This window comes from Somniosus microcephalus, chromosome 9, assembly GCF_052327205.1.
Source record: "Somniosus microcephalus isolate GS21.2 chromosome 9, FLI_Smic_1.0, whole genome shotgun sequence".
In the NCBI taxonomy this organism is placed as follows: domain Eukaryota; kingdom Metazoa; phylum Chordata; class Chondrichthyes; order Squaliformes; family Somniosidae; genus Somniosus; species Somniosus microcephalus.
The window spans coordinates 130,867,550-130,888,450 of NC_140995.1; the positions used below are offsets into that span (position 1 = coordinate 130,867,550).

At 48.5% G+C, this 20,901-nt stretch overlaps 1 long non-coding RNA gene across 1 annotated transcript in view; it reads right to left on the reverse strand.

Annotated features, from left to right (window-relative positions):
• Positions 1–613: 613 nt before the first annotated feature.
• Positions 614–20,901, reverse strand: part of LOC147112688 (uncharacterized) — a 44,365-nt gene continuing 24,077 nt past the window's right edge. Inside the window, exon 3 of the long non-coding RNA XR_015079448.1 lies at positions 614–1,955. This is a non-coding gene — a long non-coding RNA (uncharacterized LOC147112688). The remainder of the gene's footprint in view (positions 1,956–20,901) is intronic.

The following is a 20,901-nucleotide window of genomic DNA, read 5'->3' on the forward strand; positions in this document are numbered from 1 at the left end:
AGCCACGATGCGTTCATCCTGCTGCAGACCTCAGTTTCTGACCTTTTTGAGGGCCTGGCTCACCCACGAGGCTGGCTTCTTGGCGACAAGGGCTATCCTCTCTGCCCATGGCTCATGACCCCACTCCGTTTGCCCGCCACCCCGGCATAAGGGCTTTACAACAGCAGCCATCAGGCGACCAGGAACATTGTGGCGCACACTATTGGTGTGCTCAAACAGCGTTTCCGCTGTCTAGACCATTCAGGGGGAGTCCTGCAGTACTCGCCGGAGCAAGTGGGTCGCATCGTCGTCGTCTGCTGCATGCTCCACAACTTGGCCATTCGACGAACCCAGCCAATGCCAGCCGACCCTCAAGGTCCAACAGAGCAGGCGGACGAGGAGGAGGAGGAGGAGGAAGAGCAGGCGGCGAGGAGGAGGAGGAGCATGCGGACGAGGAGGAGGAGGAGGAGGAAGATGGGAGGGCTCCTGAAACTGGAAGGGCCATCCGTCAGAGGCTCATAAGGACTCGGTTCTAGGCCCCTCTGATGGAATGATGGGTGTCATTCGTACCGCGCACTTCGGCTCGCACAAAGCCTATGAAGGCCACCATGATTGTAAATTGTTCGGAGTACCATTGTAAATAAAAAAAATTCTTTATTGTCAAAAAAGTGCTTTCTTCCAGCATTACAACGTCATGTCAACAGAAACCATAACTAACAAAATAACAGATAACTCTCTGGCAAAGCCGCGAAACTAAACAAGCCATCACAAACAATCACAATAGGTGAGGGCGTCCTTGAATTTGGAGAAAGATACGTCTCAGCACTTCCCTCTACTGCTGGCCCCTTGATGGAGACCGACTTCTCTTTCGCGGTCGGCCCCTTCCCTCCCTGCAGCTCCTACATAATTGAATCCCAGTGGCGGCGTCAAGGCTGGGGGACGCCTGCTGAGTGTCTGGAAGCGCAGAAGCCCCTGAGGGACGGCCTGGACGACCTCTGGGCTTGGAGGGCGCGGAAGCTGGCTGCTTCAACTGGGCATGGCTGGAAGCAGTGTGCACTGCAGGTGGTGGCAGCTGCACTGCAGACGTTCCAGCGGTGGCATGAGCAATGATCACCTGCCAAGAGAGGACACCTGCACCATTGTCGGACGACACACTGGCTCTCTGAGGGGACCGGTTCGGATCATCCGCCACAATCGACTGCTCCACTGATTCATGGCCTCCTGTGGTGCTGGAAGGGCCCGGGGTGATCCTGGCTGATGCAGATAGGGTGGCTGCAGTGAGAGTTCGCATTGCCTCAATCTGGGTGTGGACGAGGCCAGCAAGTGACTACGTGGCAGCAGTGAGGACCTGTGTGGCAGGTGCCAGTGCTTCGGAGAAGCCCTGGACAGTTCTTTCCATTGCTTCGGACAAGGCCGGAGCAGTCCGTTCCACTGCCTCGGACAAGCCCTGGACAGACCTTTCCAGGGATTGTCCGAAGTTCTGAACAGTCCTTTCCATAGCGGCCTCGAAGCCCTGGACAGTCCTCTCCATTGCTGCCCCGAAGCCCTGGACAGTCCTCTCCATTGCTGCCCCAAAGTCCAGCACACGCTTTGCCAGTGGGTCGATCGACTGAGGCATCCTCCCCACTGCAACCATAAGCTCAGTGTGCCTGAGCCGGGCCTGGGTGCTCATTTCGGCAAGGCTACGCACCTCCTCTGCACTCTGTGCAGCAGTCATCGTGCCCTGCCTTGCCCTCCGGGGAGCCGGTCCCCGAACTTGCCTACCCCCCTCGCGTTGCTGCAGGCCGCTTGTTCCGGCAACTGGCTCCTCATCAGAGCACCCCCCCTCCCCTCCAGGGAACTACTATCCCCAGTCTGCAGATGTGTAGGCTCCCTTGAGGCTGGAACGGATGGTCCGGCTTCCTCCTGATCCTCGCCTCCGGAGGCACTGGCACTGGCAGCTTCAGGGCCCGGCTCCTGAGCTGGTGATGCAGCATCTGAAAGCAGGGAGGTGGAAGAGTGGCTTTAGCAAAAGGACAGCTTGGCAGCAAGGGATGCCAGATTGTGGCAAGGCTATGACATGGGTCCACAGTGAGAAAGCATGCTGGCGGGGGGAACATGTAGTGTATGTACCTTTAAGGGGGAGAACTACTTTTTACAGCTCCTGTATCCTGTAGTACCGGCAGTGACCACACCTGTATATAAGCCCTGAGTGGTGCTCTGTACAGTCAGTTGCAGTTTGAACCTCATCCAGTAAACACCTGTTGATCGTTCCTGTAAAGCCCACGCCTCAATAATACACGGACTTCGGGAGAACAGTTTAACAGATACTTTACTGAACAGGAGGGCAACATCAGACTGAAATACAGAAGCCTGCTAGGGCCTTTTATGCAGGGGTGGTCACTGCCGGTACTGCAGTCTAAAACCAGTTCTTCCCTTAAAGGTACATACACAACAATTCCTCCCCTTTTAGAAAAACAGTACATAACATTCATTTAACAACTAAATAATAACTAATTACAACTTTCTGGATATTATATACATCAACTGAAATAATCATTTATAAGTTCAGTCTTTGAGGAGGCTTCCTGATCCTGACTGGATAGCGCCTTTCTCGAGTATTCTGTTCTTGCGGCGAAGCTGATTCTGGTTCATGGTCACTGGTTGGTTCGTCAATTTCCAATACTACTGCTTCTGAGGTAGACGCAATCTGTACTTCAGGTTGATTACCAGGTGCACCTTCTCGTGGCACGGGTTTGGCTTGTTCCTGTGACTCTAGAATCTGGTCAGCATGGCGCCTCACAATGCTCTCTCCAACGTCCACTGTGTACATTAGTGGTCTCTGCTGTGTGCATATCGTTCCTGGCTGCCATTTTTCTGTTCGGTAGTTGCGGGCCAAAACTGGTTGCCCTACCTTGAAGCTCTGGGTTGGCTTCTCATTTATGTGCTGGAATTGCTTATCCTCAACATCTCGTCTTATGTTTGGTTTGAGCAAATCCAAGCGACATCTTAGCCTTCGGTTGAAGAACAGTACGGCTGGAGCTTGGTTGGTTACTGCATGTGTCGCATTCCGGTGAGCAAACAAGAAACTATCCACCTTGTGTTGTAGTGGTATGTCGTCATTATACATTGCCTTTATGGCCTTTTTAAAGGTCTGAACAAACCTCTCAGCCAATCCATTTGTGGCTGGATGATATGGGGCAGATGTGTAATGTTTCACCCCATTATTCTTCAGGAACCTCCGGAAATCCTCAGACACAAACTGTGGGCCATTGTCGGGGCAAATCTGTTCTGGCAACCCATTCCTGGCGAAGATGGTCCTTAGGACTGCAATAGGTTTCTCCGTGGTGGTGGAGGACATTTTAATGACCTCTGGCCATTTCAAATGGGCGTCCACAGCGATTAGAAACATTGAGTCCATAAATGGACAAGCAAAATCAATGTGTACCCGTTGCCATGGAGATGAGGGCCACTCCCATGGATGTAGCAGGGCCTGTGGTGGAGCGTTTTGGACCTTCTGGCATCTGTGCATCTCTTGGTCATATCTTCGATTTCTTTATCGATTCCCGGCCACCACACAAATGCCCTGGCTAGGCTCTTTATTTTTACCCCTCCCAGGTGACCCTCATGAAGCTCATTGAGCACTCTATCTCTCAACTTGGGTGGAATTACCACTCGGGATCCACACATCAAGGATCCCCAGCACACTGACAGCTGTTCTCTCCTTGGCGAGAATGCTGGCAACAGTGAGTCGCCTATGCTGGCCATCCCTTCACCATCAAATCGTAGACCCGAGAGAGTGTCGGGTCATTTTGGGTTTCCTTCTCTGTACTCAAGTTTGTAACAGGCAAACATTCGACGATGGTCGCATAGAATATCTCAACAGGGTCCACTGCCGGTGTTTCTTCTACCATAGGCAATGGTAGGCGCGACAGCCCATCAGCGTTTCCATGCTGTTTCGTACCCTTGTACTCTATGTCGTACTGATGTGCCCCTAGAAAAAGTGACCATCTTTGCAGCCGTTGCGCCATCATCACCGGAACGCCCTTCTTTAGGTATAAAGTGGAGACCAGGGGCTGATGATCAGTCAGTAGGGTGAATTTCTGCCCGTGCAGATAGTGATTGAACTTCTTCACCCCCCACACCAGGCTGAGGGCCTCCCCGTCAATCTGGGCGTAGTTACGCTCGGCTGAGGTTAGCGAGCGCGACGCAAAGGCTATTGGCCTCTCTGAACCGTCAAGGAATTTGTGTGACAGCACCGCTCCGATGCCGTAGGGAGACGCATCACATGCTAACCGAATCGGTAGTGTTGGATTGTAGTGGGCCAATACTTCTTTTGAAGTGATTAGGCATTTACTTTCCTGAAAGGCACGCTTACACTCATCACTCCATTTCCATGTCACTCCAGTTTGCAGCAGGGCGTTCAGTGGGTGCAGAATTGTAGATAAATTCGGCAAGAACTTATGGTAGTAGTTCAACAACCCGAGGAACGACCTCAGTTGCAACACATTTTCCGGTGCTGGAGCCTTGACTACAGCCTCAATCTTGTCCGGCGACTTATGCAACCCTTCCTCATCAATCATTTGGCCACAATACGAGATTTGTCTCCTGAAGAACTCGCATTTGGGGCGGTTGGCTCGTAGCCCATATTCCTGTAATCTCGTGAGCACCTGCTCCAGGTTGGCAAGGTGTTCATTGTCATTTTCGCCCGTAACCAGGATGTCGTCCAAATAACACTGGGTCCCCGGGATCCCTTGCAGGACTTGTTCCATTGCCCTCTGCCAAATAGCCGGGGCCGATGCTACCCCAAATACCAGTCGATTGTACTGGTAAAGGCCTTTGTGAGTGTATATCGTAAGGTATTTTCTAGATGCTTCTTCCACCTCCATTTGTAGGTACGCTTGGGCCAGATCAATCTTTGTAAAATGTTTCCCTCCAGATAGTGAGGTGAAAATATCTTCTATCCGCGGAAGTGGATACTGTACTGTGTGCAGGACTGGGTTCACAGTCACCTTGAAGTCCCCACAGATGCGAACATTCTTTGGCTCCCCAGGCGTGCTGCTCAATGCTTTCTTCATTACAGGAACGATGGGTGTGGCCCACTCGCTCCAGTCCACCTTGGACAGCACACCCGAACGCTCCAGACTCTCCAGTTCAGCTTCAACGGCTGGGCGGATCACGTATGGCACCGGTCTGGCCTTGAAACATTTTGGGTTTGCGTTATCCTCAATCTTTATGGTTGCCTTTACTCCTTTTAGAGTCCCTAGTCCTTGTTGGAACACCTCTTCCGCGTCAGCTAGAATTTGTGACAGACGTCCAGGTGCGACGTCATCATCTTTTTTGTCAGTCATAGTTAGCGCCAGAATGGAATGCCAATCCAATTGTATTTTTCGGATCCATTCACGTCCCAATAATGGTGGTCCTCCATCTCGTAGTATATACATATATCGTTTCTGTGTTTCCTTGCCGTTATATTTAACTGGCACCCATGTTTTTTCTCTGGGGTAGACCTTTTGCCCCCCGTGTATGTCTTCAATACAATGGATGTGTCCTTTAAGGGTATGTGTGAGAATAGCCGCTCATAGTCTCGTCGATTCATGACAGTTAGGGCTGATCCTGTGTCCAATTCCATCTTTACTTGGGACTCTGCTATCATGAGGGTGACCCAAATGGTTTGGTGATCTTCCTTTGCGATCACGTTGTGTAACTTTAGACAACTTAGTCTCCTGCTCCCGGAGTCCTTATCACTCTCCTGATCTTCCGAACTGCTGTCTGTCAGTTTCTTTACTTTCCTGTACTGTTCCTTAGTAGTTCTTGTCATGTTGGTTTTCTTTCCCGACCTGCAGGCTCTTGCTATATGTCCCATTTTTCCGCATTGCCTGCATACTTTGTCCTTAAACCAGCAGTCCTTCTGCTCATGGGTTGTTCTGCCGCAGCGATAGCACTTTTCTGCTCCATACACCATTTCGTTAGCGCTGTATTCTTGTGGTTTCTGTTGTATTTCCGCAGCTCCCCGTGCTGCTGCTTCGTAGGATACTGCCACGCTGAATTCCTGTTCTAGCGTCAGGTCCTTTTTTGAAAGTAGTCGTTTCTGGGTTCCTTCACTCTGGAGCCCGCAGACAAACTTATCCCGCAAGGTGTCTGCCAGTCCTGCTCCGAACTGGCAGTGCTTCGATAACTTGCGTAGTTCCGTAAGATAGTCAGCATTGCTCTCATCTTTGTGCTGGTTTCTTTTATGGAACTTGAATCTTTCTGCTATCAGCAGTGGTGTAGGGTTTAGGTGTTCCTGTAAGGTATTAACAATCTCCTCAAAACTTTTCTCCATTGGTTTAGCTGGGGTAATTAAATTCCGCAATAGGTCGTACGTACTCGCGCCCATCAAATTCAATAATACCGACGCCCTCTTTCCATCGGCCACCTCATTTGCCTTGCAGTACACTTCAATTCTTTCCACATACATGGTCCAGTCTTCTACCTCGTTGTCGAAAGCAGTGATACTGCCACTTTTTGGCACCTTGGGTGATTTAAAATGGCGCCTCCTGCGCTTTTTTTCTTCTTCCCCAATGGAATAAAATGGCGCCTCCCGCGCTTTTCCTTCTTCCCCTTGCTGCCACGCTGCTCCTAGCATTCTACGGGGTAATGGCAGCGACCCGCGGCTTCGGCGCATCTCGCTTTCCTTCCCACCCATTTATTTTCTCTCCGCTGCGCTCCACCCACTCTCTCTCTTGGTTTTTTTTCCCAGCAACGCTGCGCGGCCAGTTTTGTAGAGCCGCTCGATCGAGCTTGAGCCCGCCGCAGTCCAGAAGGGTCAGCACACTACCTGCTACCAGCACAATTTGCTGGAAAACCTTAACTGGGGAGCCAAGCACAGCTCTCCACAGTCTCTCCCGCAATTCTCCGAACACCAATGAATTCTTTGGGCGGTTGCCCGCGGTCGACGCCCGTTGCTCAGACTACGACCTCCAAGAACCCTCCTCTCAGGGCAAGATCCCCGTGAGATGATGCCACACTGCAGGTGAGTTCGAACTTACTCGTCGCCACTGTAAAGTCCGCGCCTCAATAATACATGGACTTCAGGAGAACAGTTTAACAGGTACTTTACTGAACAGGAGGGCAACGTCAGACTGAAATACAGAAGCCTGCTAGGGCCTTTTATACAGAGGTGGTCACTGCCGGTACTGCAGTCTAAAACCAGTTCTTCCCTTAAAGGTACATACACAACAGTTCCCTGCAGTCTTTGTCTGATTATTGAAAGGACACAACATTAAGATACCCGGATCTAACATTGGCGACGAGAAGATTCGAACCTACCTGCAACTCTGCATAAGGAGGTCGAGTCCAGAAGCACGGGCATCGCAGGGGAGGCTGTCGAGAGCCAGGCTTGGCCTTCCAGCCACGGTGGTCAAGCAAAATGGGCTGGCAACAGGTACTGCGCAGACCCTTCCCGGACAGCGGCGGCTAGAGCCGACCGAGCGGCTCAGAAAGAGCCGAGCAGCGTCGACGGGGGAGAGAGAGAGGGCAGAGCGCACGGGGCGCAGCCGGTGTTCAAGGGCCGAGCAGCGTCAACGAGAGAGAGCAGAGCACAGCCGGTGTTCGGGACCGAGCGGCGTCAACGGGGGAGAGTGGCGAGAGAGAGCAGAGCGCAGCCGGTGTTCAGGGGCCGAGCAGCATCAATGGGGGAGAGAGGCACGCAGGAAAACGTGAGGCGCTGCCATTGCCACGAGGACCGCAGAGAACATGGCCACATGATTGATGAGGAAGGGTTGCATAAGTCGCCGGACAAGATTGAGGCTGTAGTCAAGGCTCCAGCACCAGAAAATGTGTCGCAACTGAGGTGGTTCCTCGGGTTGGTGAACTACTACCATAAGTTCTTGCCGAATTTATCTACAATTCTGCACCCACTGAACGCCCTCCTTCAAGATGGTGTAACATGGAAATGGAGTGATGAGTGTAAGCGTGCCTTTCAGGAATATAAATGCCAAATCACTTCAAAAGAAGTATTGGCCCACTACAACCCAACACTACCGATTCGGTTGGCATGTGATGCGTCACCTTACGGCATTGGAGCGGTGCTGTCACACAAATTCCATGACGGTTCAGAGAGGCCAATAGCCTTTGCATCGCGCTCGCTAACCTCAGCCGAGCGTAACTACGCCCAGATTGACGGGGAGGCCCTCAGCCCGGTGTGGGGGGTGAAGAAGTTCAATCACTATCTGCACGGGCAGAAATTCACCCTACTGACTGATCATCAACCCCTGGTCTCAATTTTTAACCCAAAGAAGGGCATTCCGGTGATGACGGCGCAACGGCTGCAAAGATGGTCACTTTTTCTAGGGGCACATCAGTATGACATAGAGTACAAAGGTACGAAACAACATGGAAACGCTGATGGGCTGTCGCGCCTACCGTTGCCTACGGCGGAAGAAGCACCTGCAGTGGACCCGGTGGAGATATTCCATGCGACCATAGTCGAATGTTTGCCTGTTACAAACGCAAGTATTAAGAAGGAAACCCGAAATGACCCGACACTCTCTCGGGTCTATGATTTGACGGTGAGGGGATGGCCAGGATATGGCGACTCACTGTTGCCAGCATTCTCGCCAAGGAGGGAACAGTTGTCAGTGTGCCAGGGAACCTTGATGTGTGGATCCCGAGTGGTAATTCCACCCAAGTTGAGAGATAGAGTGCTCAATGAGCTTCATGAGGGTCATCTGGGAGGGGTAAAAATGAAGAGCCTAGCCAGGGCATTTGTGTGGTGGCCGGGAATCGATAAAGAAATCGAGGATATGACCAAGAGATGCACAGGATGCCAGAAGGTCCAAAACGCTCCACCACAGGCCCCGCTGCATCCATGGGAGTGGCCCTCATCTCCATGGCAACGAGTACACATTGATTTTGCTTGTCCATTTATGGACTCAATGTTTCTAATCGCTGTGGACGCCCATTTGAAATGGCCAGAGGTCATTAAAATGTCCTCCACCACCACGGAGAAAACTATTGCAGTCCTAAGGACCATCTTCGCCAGGAATGGGTTGCCAGAACAGATCTGTTCCGACAATGGCCCACAGTTTGTGTCTGAGGATTTCCGGAGGTTCCTGAAGAATAATGGGGTGAAACATTACACATCTGCCCCATATCATCCAGCCACAAATGGATTGGCTGAGAGGTTTGTTCAGACCTTTAAAAAGGCCATAAAGGCAATGTATAATGATGACATACCACTGCAACACAAGGTGGATAACTTCCTGTTTGCTTACCGGAATGCGACACATGCAGTAACCAACCAAACTCCAGCCGTACTGTTTTTCAACCGGAGACTAAGATGTCACTTGGAGTTGCTCAAACCAAACATAAGACGAGATGTTGAGGATAAGCAGTTCCAGCACATAAATGAGAAGCCAACCAGGAGCTTCAAGATAGGGCAACCAGTCTTGGCCCGCGACTACCGAACAGAAAAATGGCAGCCAGGCACGATATGCACACAGCAGGGACCACTAATGTACACAGTGGACGTTGGAGAGAGCATCATGGGATGCCATGCTGACCAGATTCTAGAGTCACAGGAACAAGCCAAACCTGTACCACAAGCATGTGCACCTGGTAATGAGCCCGAAGTACAGAAGCAGGGTATTGGAAGCTGATGAACCAACCACTGACAATGAGCCAGAATTGACTCCACCGCCAGAACAGGATACTCGAGAAAGGCGCTATCCAGTCTGGATCAGGAAGCCTCCTCAAAGACTGAACTTATAAATGACTATTCCAGTTGATGTATATATTACTGAGAAAATTGTAATTGTAATTAGTTATTATTTAGTTGTTAAATGAATGTTATGTACTGTTTATCTAAAAGGGGAGGAATTGTTGTGTATGTCCCTTTAAGGGAATAACTGGTCTTAGACTGCAGTACCGGCAGTGACCACCCCTGTATAAAAGGCCCTAGCAGGCTTCTGTAGTTTCAGTTTCAAGCTGCCTCTTGTTCAGTAAAGTACCTGTTAAACTGTTCTCCCGAAGTCCGTGTATTATTGAGGCACGGACTTTACACCTACCCTGTAGCCATAAAGACAGGTGCAAATGAAGGGATGCAGAAGTTTGCAGAAACAACACTCACCCTGATGACCCGAGTGAGGCCGTTGAATTTCTTTCTGCATTGGACAGGGCTCCTGGTCACCATGTTGCTGGAGTTGACCCTCTGGCATACATCCCTCCAAGCTCGTCGGTAGTCCTTATGATTCGGTCTCCTGCCATTGTCTGGGTACAGAACATCTCGACGGTGCTCCACTGCGGCCACCAATTGCTCCAGAGCCTCATTGCTGAAGCGCTCTGCTCTCTGTCTCACCTTCTCCATTTGGTCCAAGTTTTTAGCACCAGAGAAGGGCCTGCGCCGATTCTGAGGCCTACAAGGCGCTGAGTGTGGAAGCTGAGGCTGACTGACCCACCCCTTTAAGAGCCGGCCGGCGCCTGAAGTCTCGTGGTTATCGGTAATTGAGAGCACCTGCGCTGCGCCCGTTCCCGCCGATATTGGCTTGCGCCGGAAGTTTAGCGCCTTAGGAGTCCCGTGCAACGCCTGAATTCGCACCTCAATCGCCTTTGGGGGCGATGCAACCCAATATCGCGCCAGGTGGCGATAAGTTGCGTCTGGCTATAAACTTTGCGCAGCGCCAGTTCTAACGCCTCAAGTGGGGCTATACCCAATTTCTAGGCCACTAAAATTTCACATAAAACATAGACAGAGAAAATGGTATACTTGTGGGAGATGTGAGTTATGAAAATTCCTGTGGGTTCATACACAGAGTAGTACTTTCTTTGAAATGAAAGGAAGTGCCTTTGACACCAATCAGCCTGGAAGAGTCACAATAGAGAACCCCTGTCTCAAGGCAATTCCCTTAGATGTTAGGTTTCATAATGCTTAGTCAGAACTAGAAACGTTAACTCTGTTTCTCTCTCCACAGATGCTGCCTGACCTGCTGAGTATTTCCAGCATTTCCTGTTTTTATTTCAGATTTCCAGCATCCGCAATATTTTGCTTTAGTATTAGAGGCTCTGTAGTATTTGACGTAATCCTGAGATCACAGTTAACAAAGAACGATGGCCACCTCATTCAAACAAACTTTAAATTATACTTTTCTAAGGCTGTTTAGGGTTGCTCTTTAGAGTAAAACTGTTTGAGCCATGTGTGCTATGACAACTGAAAGACTTTTTACAGAAAAGGCAAGGTCACAAAAAGAGCAAAAAATTATTTAAATGTCAATTAAATAAACCTCGTCGACAATTTGTGCTCCAAGGAAAGAAATTTCTAGCATCCCAAATCATACTAGATTTTTTGCACCAAGGAATAAAACCGTAGTAAAGCTCAACTTAAGCTAAGGAGGAAAATACAAAACCAACCTAAACAATTTAAAGGACTTATTCATGTCAAAAGCATTGCTGCAACAAATTTCCCCCGTAACGAGTACAGGAGAGCAGTTAACAACAAAGAGTAAAACATTGAATGTAAGAGCTCATTCCATGTTTCATACAGACCAGCAAGGTCTGTATGATTCCTGGTTTATACTCAGTAAGCTGATCTCTGGCAGGACAGCAGTAAGAGTGCTACATATTTGTAGCACTCTTACTGTTGTCCTGCCAGAGATATATATACATATATATACCCAGCAAAAGTTAGCACCTTCACTGCAGGAGAGAAATGGAGAAAATTAGAATGTTTTTTTTGGGAACAAATTGAAGATGAATCTCAGCGTGAGGCTGTACAGTGGGATACTTTTATTTTAAAAGGAAAGTGGTCCCAGGTGACAAACCCTGATAGGTAATGATCAATATCTTAGTGTGTGGAGATTGAATGAAGAACCATTTATTTGTAACAATATCTAACTTAACATATTAATTATTATAACATATGTCAGCTTGGCCCAGTGGTAGAAAGATTGTAAGTTAAAGTCTCACACCACAACTTGAGTACATAATCTAGGCTGACACTTCAATGCAGTGCTGCAAAATTGAAGGTGCTGCCTTTCAGATGAGGTGTTAAAATGTCTGTCTGTTCAGTTGGGCGTAAAATATTCTATTGCATTATTAAAAGCACCAAACAGTTCCCCCAGTGATCTGGCCAACGTTTACCCTTCATTCAACATTAACAGATAAAATAATCATTTATCTCATTGCTGTTTGTGAGAAATTGCTGCGCCCAAATTGACTGCCACATTTACCTACAAAACAAGAGACATTTTTTAAATAGTAATTAATTGGCTGTGAAGCGCTCTGGGACGTTGAGGACATCCGAGCCTTCAGCTGCCGAGGCCCTAGGCTCTGGAATTCCCTCTCTAAACCTCTCCGCCTCTCCTTCCTCCTTTAAGACGCTCCTTAAAACCTACCTCTTTGACCAAACTTTTGGTCATCTGCCCTAATATCTCCTTATGTGGCTTGGTGTCAATTTAAAAAAAACGCTCCTATGAACGCCTTGGGACGTTTTATTACGTTAAAGGCGCTGTATAAATACTAGTTGTTGTTGCTGTTGTTGAAAGGCATTGTATAAATACAAGTTATTTCTTTCCCTATATGCAAAGTTTATCAAATTCCACCAGGAATTTCTTGCTATCAAGTAAGAAACTCAAATCGACAAATATTCACTGTTTAAAGATCTTGGTGTTGCATAATAGAAAAGGTGACAATGGACAACAGATCAAGACCACCACAATTAGTTAATCACTAAATGTATTGCTCATGGACAAAAGAAAAAGAAGATTTGCTTGTGTGTCTCTCTCTTCATAAAACTGTCTCTCTTCCCGTCTTCCCCTCTCTGATTGGTGAGAGTAGAAATTCAGTGCTGAGGGGGAAGGAAGTGTCTTTAACTCTGGTAGTGGTCTGTATAAGCTTGAGGCAGTAAGTATTTAAAACTAGGGGCTGGATTTTCTCAATGGGGGCACATCTAAAAACCCAAGCTCATTGGCATTACACTGAAAAGATGGACCAATATCGGGGGCAGTCTAAACACAAGTAATGATTGTTACAGGATTTTTTCACTACTTAAAGGGAAGGTTCATTGATGCTGCCGCACCTCATTCTCAGCATGGTTGGGTGTGCAGCTGCCTCTACAACCATAAGAAGTACCAGAAGAAGGAACAGTAATTTACAAATCCTGATGGCAGATCGCCGCCCCAGGAGAGAGCCCGGAGGATTTCCAATGAAGCTTTGGAGGCATTGGTTTTAGCAGTGGAGAGAAGGTGGGCATAGAAACATAGAAACATAGAAGATAGGAGCAGGAGTAGACCATTCGGCCCCTCGAGCCTGCTCCGCCATTCAATGCGATCATGGCTGATCAACCAAATTCAGTACCCTGTCCCTGCTTTCTCCCCATATCTCTCAATCCCTTTAGCCTTAAGAAATATATCCAACTCCTTCTTGAATATATTTAATGAATTGGCCTCTACTGCCTTCTGTGGCAGAGAATTCCACAGGTTCACCACTCTCTGGGTGAAGAAATTCCTCCTCATCTCTGTCCTAAATGGCTTACCCCTTATCCTTAGACTGTGACCCCTGGTTCTGGACTCGCCAACCATCGGGAACATCCTTCCTGTATCTAGTCTGTCCAGTCCTGTCAGAATTTTATAAGTTTCAATGAGATCCCCTCTCATTCTTCTAAACTCCAGCGAGTATAAGCCCAATCGACCCAATTTCTCCTCATACGTCATTCCTGCCATCCCAGGTATCAGCCTGGTGAATCTTCGCTGAACTCCTTCCATGGCAAGAACATCCTTCCTCAGATAAGGTGACCAAAACTGCACACAATACTCAAGGTGTGGTCTCACCAAGGCCCTGTACAACTGCAGCAAGACATCCTTGTTCCTGTACTCAAACCCTCTCGCTATGAAGGCCAACATACCATTTGCCTTCTTAACCGCCTGCTACACCTGCATGCTTACCTTCAGCGACTAGTGCACAAGGACACCCAGGTTTCGTTGTACTTCCCCTTCTTCCAATCTATTGCCATTCAGATAATAATCTGCCTTCCTGTTTTTGACACCAAAGTGGATAACCTCACATTTATCCACGTTATATTGCATCTGCCATGCTTCTGCCCAATCACCCAACCTGTCCAAATCATCCTGGAGTTTCTCGGCATCCTCCTCACAGCACACACGCCCACCCAGCTTTGTGTCATCTGCAAACTTGGAGATATTACATCTAGTTCCCTTGTCTAGATCATTAATATATATTGTGAATAGCTAGGGTCCAAGGACCGATCCCTGCGGTACCCCACTAGTCACTGCCTGCCACTCGGAAAAAGACCCATTTATTCCAACTTTTTGCTTTCTGTCTGCCAACCAGTTCTCTATCCAAGTCAATACCTTGCCCCCAATCCCATGTGCCTTAACTTTACACGTTAATCTCTTACGCGGGACCTTATCGAAAGCCTTTTGAAAGTCCAAATACACCACATCCACTGGTTCTCCCTTATCTATTTTACCAGTTACATCCTCAAAAAATTCCAGTAGATTAGTCAAGCACGATTTACCTTTTGTAAATCCATGTTGACTTTGTCCGATCCTGTCACTGTTTTCCAAGTGCTCTGCTATTACATCTTTTATAATGGACTCTAGCATTTTCCCCACTACCGATGTCAGGCTTACTGGTCTGTAATTCCCCGTTTTCTCTCTACCACCTTTTTTGAATAGTGGGGTAACATTAGCTACCCTCCAATCCATGGGTACTGTTCCAGATTCTATCGAATGTTGGAAGGTGATCAGCAATGCATCTATTATTTCTAGGGCAACTTCCTTAAGTACCCTAGGATGTAGATTATCAGGCCCTGGGGATTTATCGGCCTTCAATCCCGTCAATTTCCCCAACACCATTTCCCTACAAATACTGATTTCTTTCAGTTCCTCCCTTTCATCAGACCCTATGTTCCCCAACATCTCTGAGAGGTTATTTGTGCCCTCTTTTGTGAAGACAGAACCAAAATATGTAGTTCTGTACCTGCCAACTGGCAGGAGGCCCTCACCACAAGTCTGCTGGACTATGTGGAGGGAGGTGGCACACCACATCACGAGCAGCACTGTGGTCCCCAGGACCCATACACTGTGGCGTTAAAGTTCCCAAAGGCATTTTAGCGCCACCTTGTGGTGCAAACCACACTATTTTCTCCAAAATAACAACAGAAAATGCTGGAAAAACTCAGCAGGCCAGGCAACATCCGTGATGTTCTCTATTTTCTCCCCCCGAGAGTTTAATAACGGTAATAGAACATTAGTGACTAAGGCCACATCAGGGGAAAATAGTAAAAAGTTAAAATTAAAGACATATCTGAATGCACAAAGCATTTATAACACGACAGATGAATTAATGGCACAAATAGTGATAAATGGGTTTGATCGAGTAGCCATTACTGAAACGTAGTTACAGGGTAACCATGGTTGGGAACTAAATATCCCAGGGTACTTGACTTTTAGAAAAGATGGGCAAAAGAAGGTGAGATCGGTCCGATAATAAAGGATGAGATAAAGGCAGTTGAGAGAAAGGATCTTGGCCCAGAAAATCAGGATGTAGAATCAGTATGGGTAGAGATAAGAAATAACAAAGGGCAGAAAACACTGGTGAGAGTAGTTTATAGGCCCCTAACAGTAATCATAGTGTTGGACAGAGTGTAAATCAGGAAATTAGAGAAGCATGTACCAAGGGTAATACAATAATCCTGGGGAACTTTAATCTTCATATAGACTGGGCAAACTAAATTATTAAAAGTAGCTTGGAGGACGAGTTCATGGAATGCATTAGAGACAGTTTTCTAGAACAATATGTCAAGGAACCAACAAGGGAACAGGTTATTTTAGATCTAGTATTGTCCAATGAGACAGGGTTAATCATTAATCTTATAGTAAAGTATCCTCTGGGGAAGAGTGATCAAAATATGTTGGAATTTCATATTAAGTGTGAGAATGATGTGGTTAAGTCTGAAACTAGGGTCTTAAATTTAAACAAAGTCAATTATGGAGGTATGAGAGTTGAGTTGGCTGAGGTAGATTGGGAAATTAAATTAAAAGATATGATTGTTGATAAGCAATGACAAATATTTAAAGAAATAATTCATAATTTTTTTATTCATTCCTGGGATGTGGGTGTAGCTGGCAAGGCCAGCATTGATTTCCCATCTCTAATTGCGCTTGTGAAGGTGGCGGTGAGTCGCCTTCTTGAACCGCTGCAGTCCGTGTGGTGAAGGTACTCTCACAGTGCTGTTAGGGAGGGAGTTCCAGGATTTTGACCCAGCGACGATGAAGGAACACCGATATATTTCCAAGTCAGGATGGTGTGTAACTTGGAGGGGAACTTGCAGGTGATGGTGTTCCCATGCGCCTACTGCCCTTGTCCTTCCAGGTGGTAGTGGTCGCGTATTTGGGAGGTGCTGCCAAAGGAGCTTTGGCGAGTTGCTACAGTGCAACTTGTAGATGCTACACACTGCAGCCACTTTGCGACGGTGGTGAAGGGAGTGAATGTTTAAGGTGGTGGATGGGCTGCCAATCAAGCGGGCTGCTTTGTCCTGGATGGCGTCGAGCTTCTTGAGTATTGGAGCTGCACTCATCCAGGCAAATGGAGAGAATTCCATCACACTCCTGACTTGTGCCTTGTATATGGTGGAAAGGATTTGGGGAGTCAGGAGGTGAGACATTTGCTGCAGAATACCCAGCCTCTGGTCTACTCTTGTTGCCACAGTATTTATGTGGCTGGTCCAGTTAAGCTTCTGGTCAATAGTGACCCCTAGGATTTTGATGGTGGGGGATTTGGCAATGGTAATGCCATTGAATGTCAAGGGGCAGTGGTTAGACTCTCACTTGTTGTGGATTGTCAGTGAATGGCACTTGTGTGGCGCGAATGTTACCTTCCACTTATCAACCCAAGCCTGAATGTCACCCAGGTCTTGCATGCAGGCATAGACTGCTTCATCATCTGAGGAATTGCGAATGGAATTGAACACTGTGCAATCATCAGCAACATCCCCACTTCTGACCTTATGTTGGAGGGAAGGTCATTGATAAAGCAGCTGAAGATGGTTGGGCCTAGGACAATGCCCTGAGGAACTCCTTCAGCGATGTCCTGGGGCTGAGTGGATTGGCCTCCAACAGCCACAACCATCTTCCTTTGTGCTAGGTATGACTCCGGCCAATAGAGAGTTTTCCCCCTGATTCCCATTGACTTCAATTTTACTAGGGCTCCTTGATGCCACACTCAGTCAAATGCTGCCTTGATGTCAAGGGCAGTCACTCTCACCTCACCTCTGGAATTCAGCACCTTTGTCCATGTTTGGGCCAAGGCTATAATGAGGTCTGAGGTGATAGAATGTAAACTGAGCATCGGTGAGCAGGATTATTGGTGAGTAAGTGACACTTGATAGCACTGTCGACGACACCTTCCATCACTTTGCTGATAATTAAGAGTAGACTGATGGGGCGGTAATTGGCCGGATTGGATTTGTCCTGCTTTTTGTGGACAGGACATACCTGGGCAGTTTTCCACATTCTTGGGTAGATGCCAGTGTTATAGCTGTACTGGAACAGCTTGGCTAGAGGCGCGGCTAGTTCTGGAGCACATGTCTTCAGCATGACAGCCGTGATGTTGTCGGGGCCCATAGTCTTTGCTGTATCCAGTGCGCTCAGCCGTTTCTTGATGTCACATGGCGTGAATTGAATTGGCTGAAGACTGGCTTCTGTGATGGTAGGTACCTCAGGAGTAGGCCGATATGGAGCATCCACTTGGCACTTCTGGCTGAAGATGGTTGTAAACACTTCAGCCTTGTCTTTTGCACTCACATGCTGGGCTGCGCCATCATTGAGGATGGGGATATTCATGGTGCCTCCTCCTCCTGTTAGTTGTTTAATTGTCCACCACCATTCACGATTAGATGTGGCAGGACTGCAGAGCTTTAATCTAATTGTTGATTGTGGGATCACTTAGCTCTGTCTATAGTATGCTGCTTCTGCTGTTAAGTATGCATATCTGTGTTGCAGCTTCCCCAGGTTGGCACCTCATTTTTAGGTACACCTTGTGCTGCTCCTGGCATGCTCTTCTAAACTCCTCATTGAACCAGGGTTGGTCCCCTGGCTTGGTGTTAATGGTAGAATGAGGGATATGCCGGGCCATGAGGTCACAGATTGTGGTGGAATACAATTTTGCTGCTGCTGATGGCCCATAGTGCCTCATGGATGCCCAGTTTTGAGCTGCTAGTGTGAAGACGGGACTTCATCCCCACAAAGACTGTGCGGTGGTCACTGCTACCAATGCTGTCATGGACAGATGCATCTGCAACAGGTAGATTGGTGAGGACGAGGTCAAGCAGGTTTTTCCCTCATGTTGGTTCTCTCGCCACCGGCCGCAGGTTTTTCCTGTTAGTCTTTGGTTGCATTTTACCCTGGCAAGATCCTTTCGCATCCCATTGAAGTTAGCCCTATTCCAGTTTAGAAGTTCCACTCTAGATTGTTCCTTGCTCCTCTCCGTTGCTAATCTAAATCTTATGATATGATGATCACTCGTACCCAAGTGTTCTCCCACAGACACTTGGTCGACCAGGCACACCTCATTCCCCATCACCAGATCCAGCAATGCCTCCTTCCTAGTTGGGCCAAGAACATACTGTTCAAGGAAATTCTCCTGAACACATTTCAGAAAATCCTCCCCCTCCTTACCTTTACCCTAGCATTATCCCAATCAATATTTGGGTAATTAAAGTCCCCTAATATCACCACTCTATAACTTGGTGATTTACCTGCAGATTTGCTCCTCTACCTCCCTCTCACTATTTGGAGGCCTATAGAATACCCCCAATAGCATGATCATACCCTTTTTGCTCCTCAACTCTAACCAAATGGATTCTGTCCTTGCCCCCTCAAGAACATCCTCCCTTTCCAACACTACAATGCCTTCCTTAATCAGCACTGCCACCCCACCTCCCTTTTTACCTTCCCTATCTTTTATGAACACCTTGTACCTTTGAATATTAAGTGCCCAGTCTTCACCGTTTTTAAGCCACGTTTCCGTTATTGCCACAACATCATATTGCCAAACGGCTAGTTGTGCTTGCTCACCAACCTTATTCACCACACTTTGTGCATTTACGTATATGCATTCTAAACCCATTTTTGAATTTTCCGTAGTCTGTCTTAATCTGCTCCTGTCTAATATGGTACTACTTGATTTTTCATAGAGGTGTACAAGATTATGACGGGTTTGGATAGGCTAGACGGGAAAAGGCTGTTCCCACTAGTTGATGGTACAAGGACTAGGGGACACAGATTTAAGGTTTTGGGCAAGAAATACAGGGGGGACATGAGGAAAAACTTTTTTGCACAGCGAGTGGTGATGACCTGGAATTCGCTGCCGATGGAAGTGGTGGAAGCGGCGACACTCAGTGTTTTCAAGGGGAGCTGGATAGGCACTTGAAGGAAATAAACTTGCAGGGCTACGGGGATAGAGCGGGGTAATGTGACTGACTGGATTGCTCTACAGAGAGACGGCACGGACTTGATGGACCGAATCGCCTCCTTCTGTGCCATTATGACTCTATGACTACTTCTGCCTCTAGTACTATTTTCTTCTCTAGTACTATCCAACACACTTAGGCCTAGAAATTGAGTGGGCTTAGCGCCCAATTAGTGGCGCTAGAGGGCCTTGCGCCGGACTTATAGCCGTTTTGCAAATTGACTTGGGCCTTACCATTGGCGTTAGCCGGTAGCGCTGCGCCGGCACCGATGACGTCATCGGTGTGCGCAGCGTCCCGGTTGCCGTGGTAACCCGGCCCCAAGCCCAAATTCAGTTGCGCCCGCCTCGCCCGTGGCAGGCGCAACTAACGAATGTGAAAAGTGTTCTTACACGCCTTTGCGCCGGCGCATAAAGGTGGAGCGGCGGCCGGCCGCGTTCCCGGCGGCCGCCTGCCCGCACCTCCCTTCCCGGACTCCTGCATCACCCCCCCCGCGGCCCTGATGAGTGTGTGCTGCGAGCCCGGCACTTCCCCGAGGTGCCGGGCTCAGATGTCGGGGGAATCCGCCGGACAGTTGTCGGCTGCAGGCAGCTCCTCCTTAACAGAAGGAGGAGGCCTGCAGTTCCCCAGCCTGCCGCACCGCATCGGGTGCCGCAGCGGGGGATTAGCGCCGGGAAACCCAATTCAACGCCCGTTTTCAGGCGCTAAAACCCTCCTTTAGCGCCCGCCGCCGTCTGGGGCTGGCGCAACCGAATTTTCGTCGGGCGCTGCCGCATTAACGCTGGCGCAAAATTTCTGGCGCTACAGCCCTGGCGAGCCCACAACCCAATTTCTAGGCCTTATTCTTTTATGCACCATATTCCTCTTTTCTACTCCTATATGTTGGTGCCCATCCACCTGCCAAGCTAGTTTAAACCCTCCCCAACAGCACTAGCAAACCCCCCCTGCGAGAATATTGGTCCCGGCTCTGTTGAGATGTAACCCGCCTGGCTTCCCTAGAAACGGTCCCAATGCCTCAGGAATTTAAAACCCTCCCTCCTGCACCATCTCTCCAACCACGCATTCATCTGTTCTATCCTTCTATTCCTGTACTCACTAGCACATGGCACTGGGAGTAATCTGGAAATTACTACCTTTGAGGTCCCGCTTTTTAATCTCTCCCTTAGCTCCCTGTAGTCTGCCTGCAGGACCTCATCCCTCTTTCTGCCAATGTCGTTGGTACTGATATGGACAACAACCTCTGGCTGATCACCCTCCCCCTTCAGTGTGTCCTGCAGCCTCTCGGTGACATCCTTGACCCTGGCACCAGGGAGGCAACATACCATCCTGGAGTCACGTCTGCAGCCACAGAAATGCCTATCTGTTCCCCTAACAAATGAATCCCCTATCACTATTGCTCTTCCATGCTTCTTCCACCACCCCCCCCCCCACCCCCTGCAGCTGAACCACCCATGGTGCTGTGGACTTGGTTCTGGTTG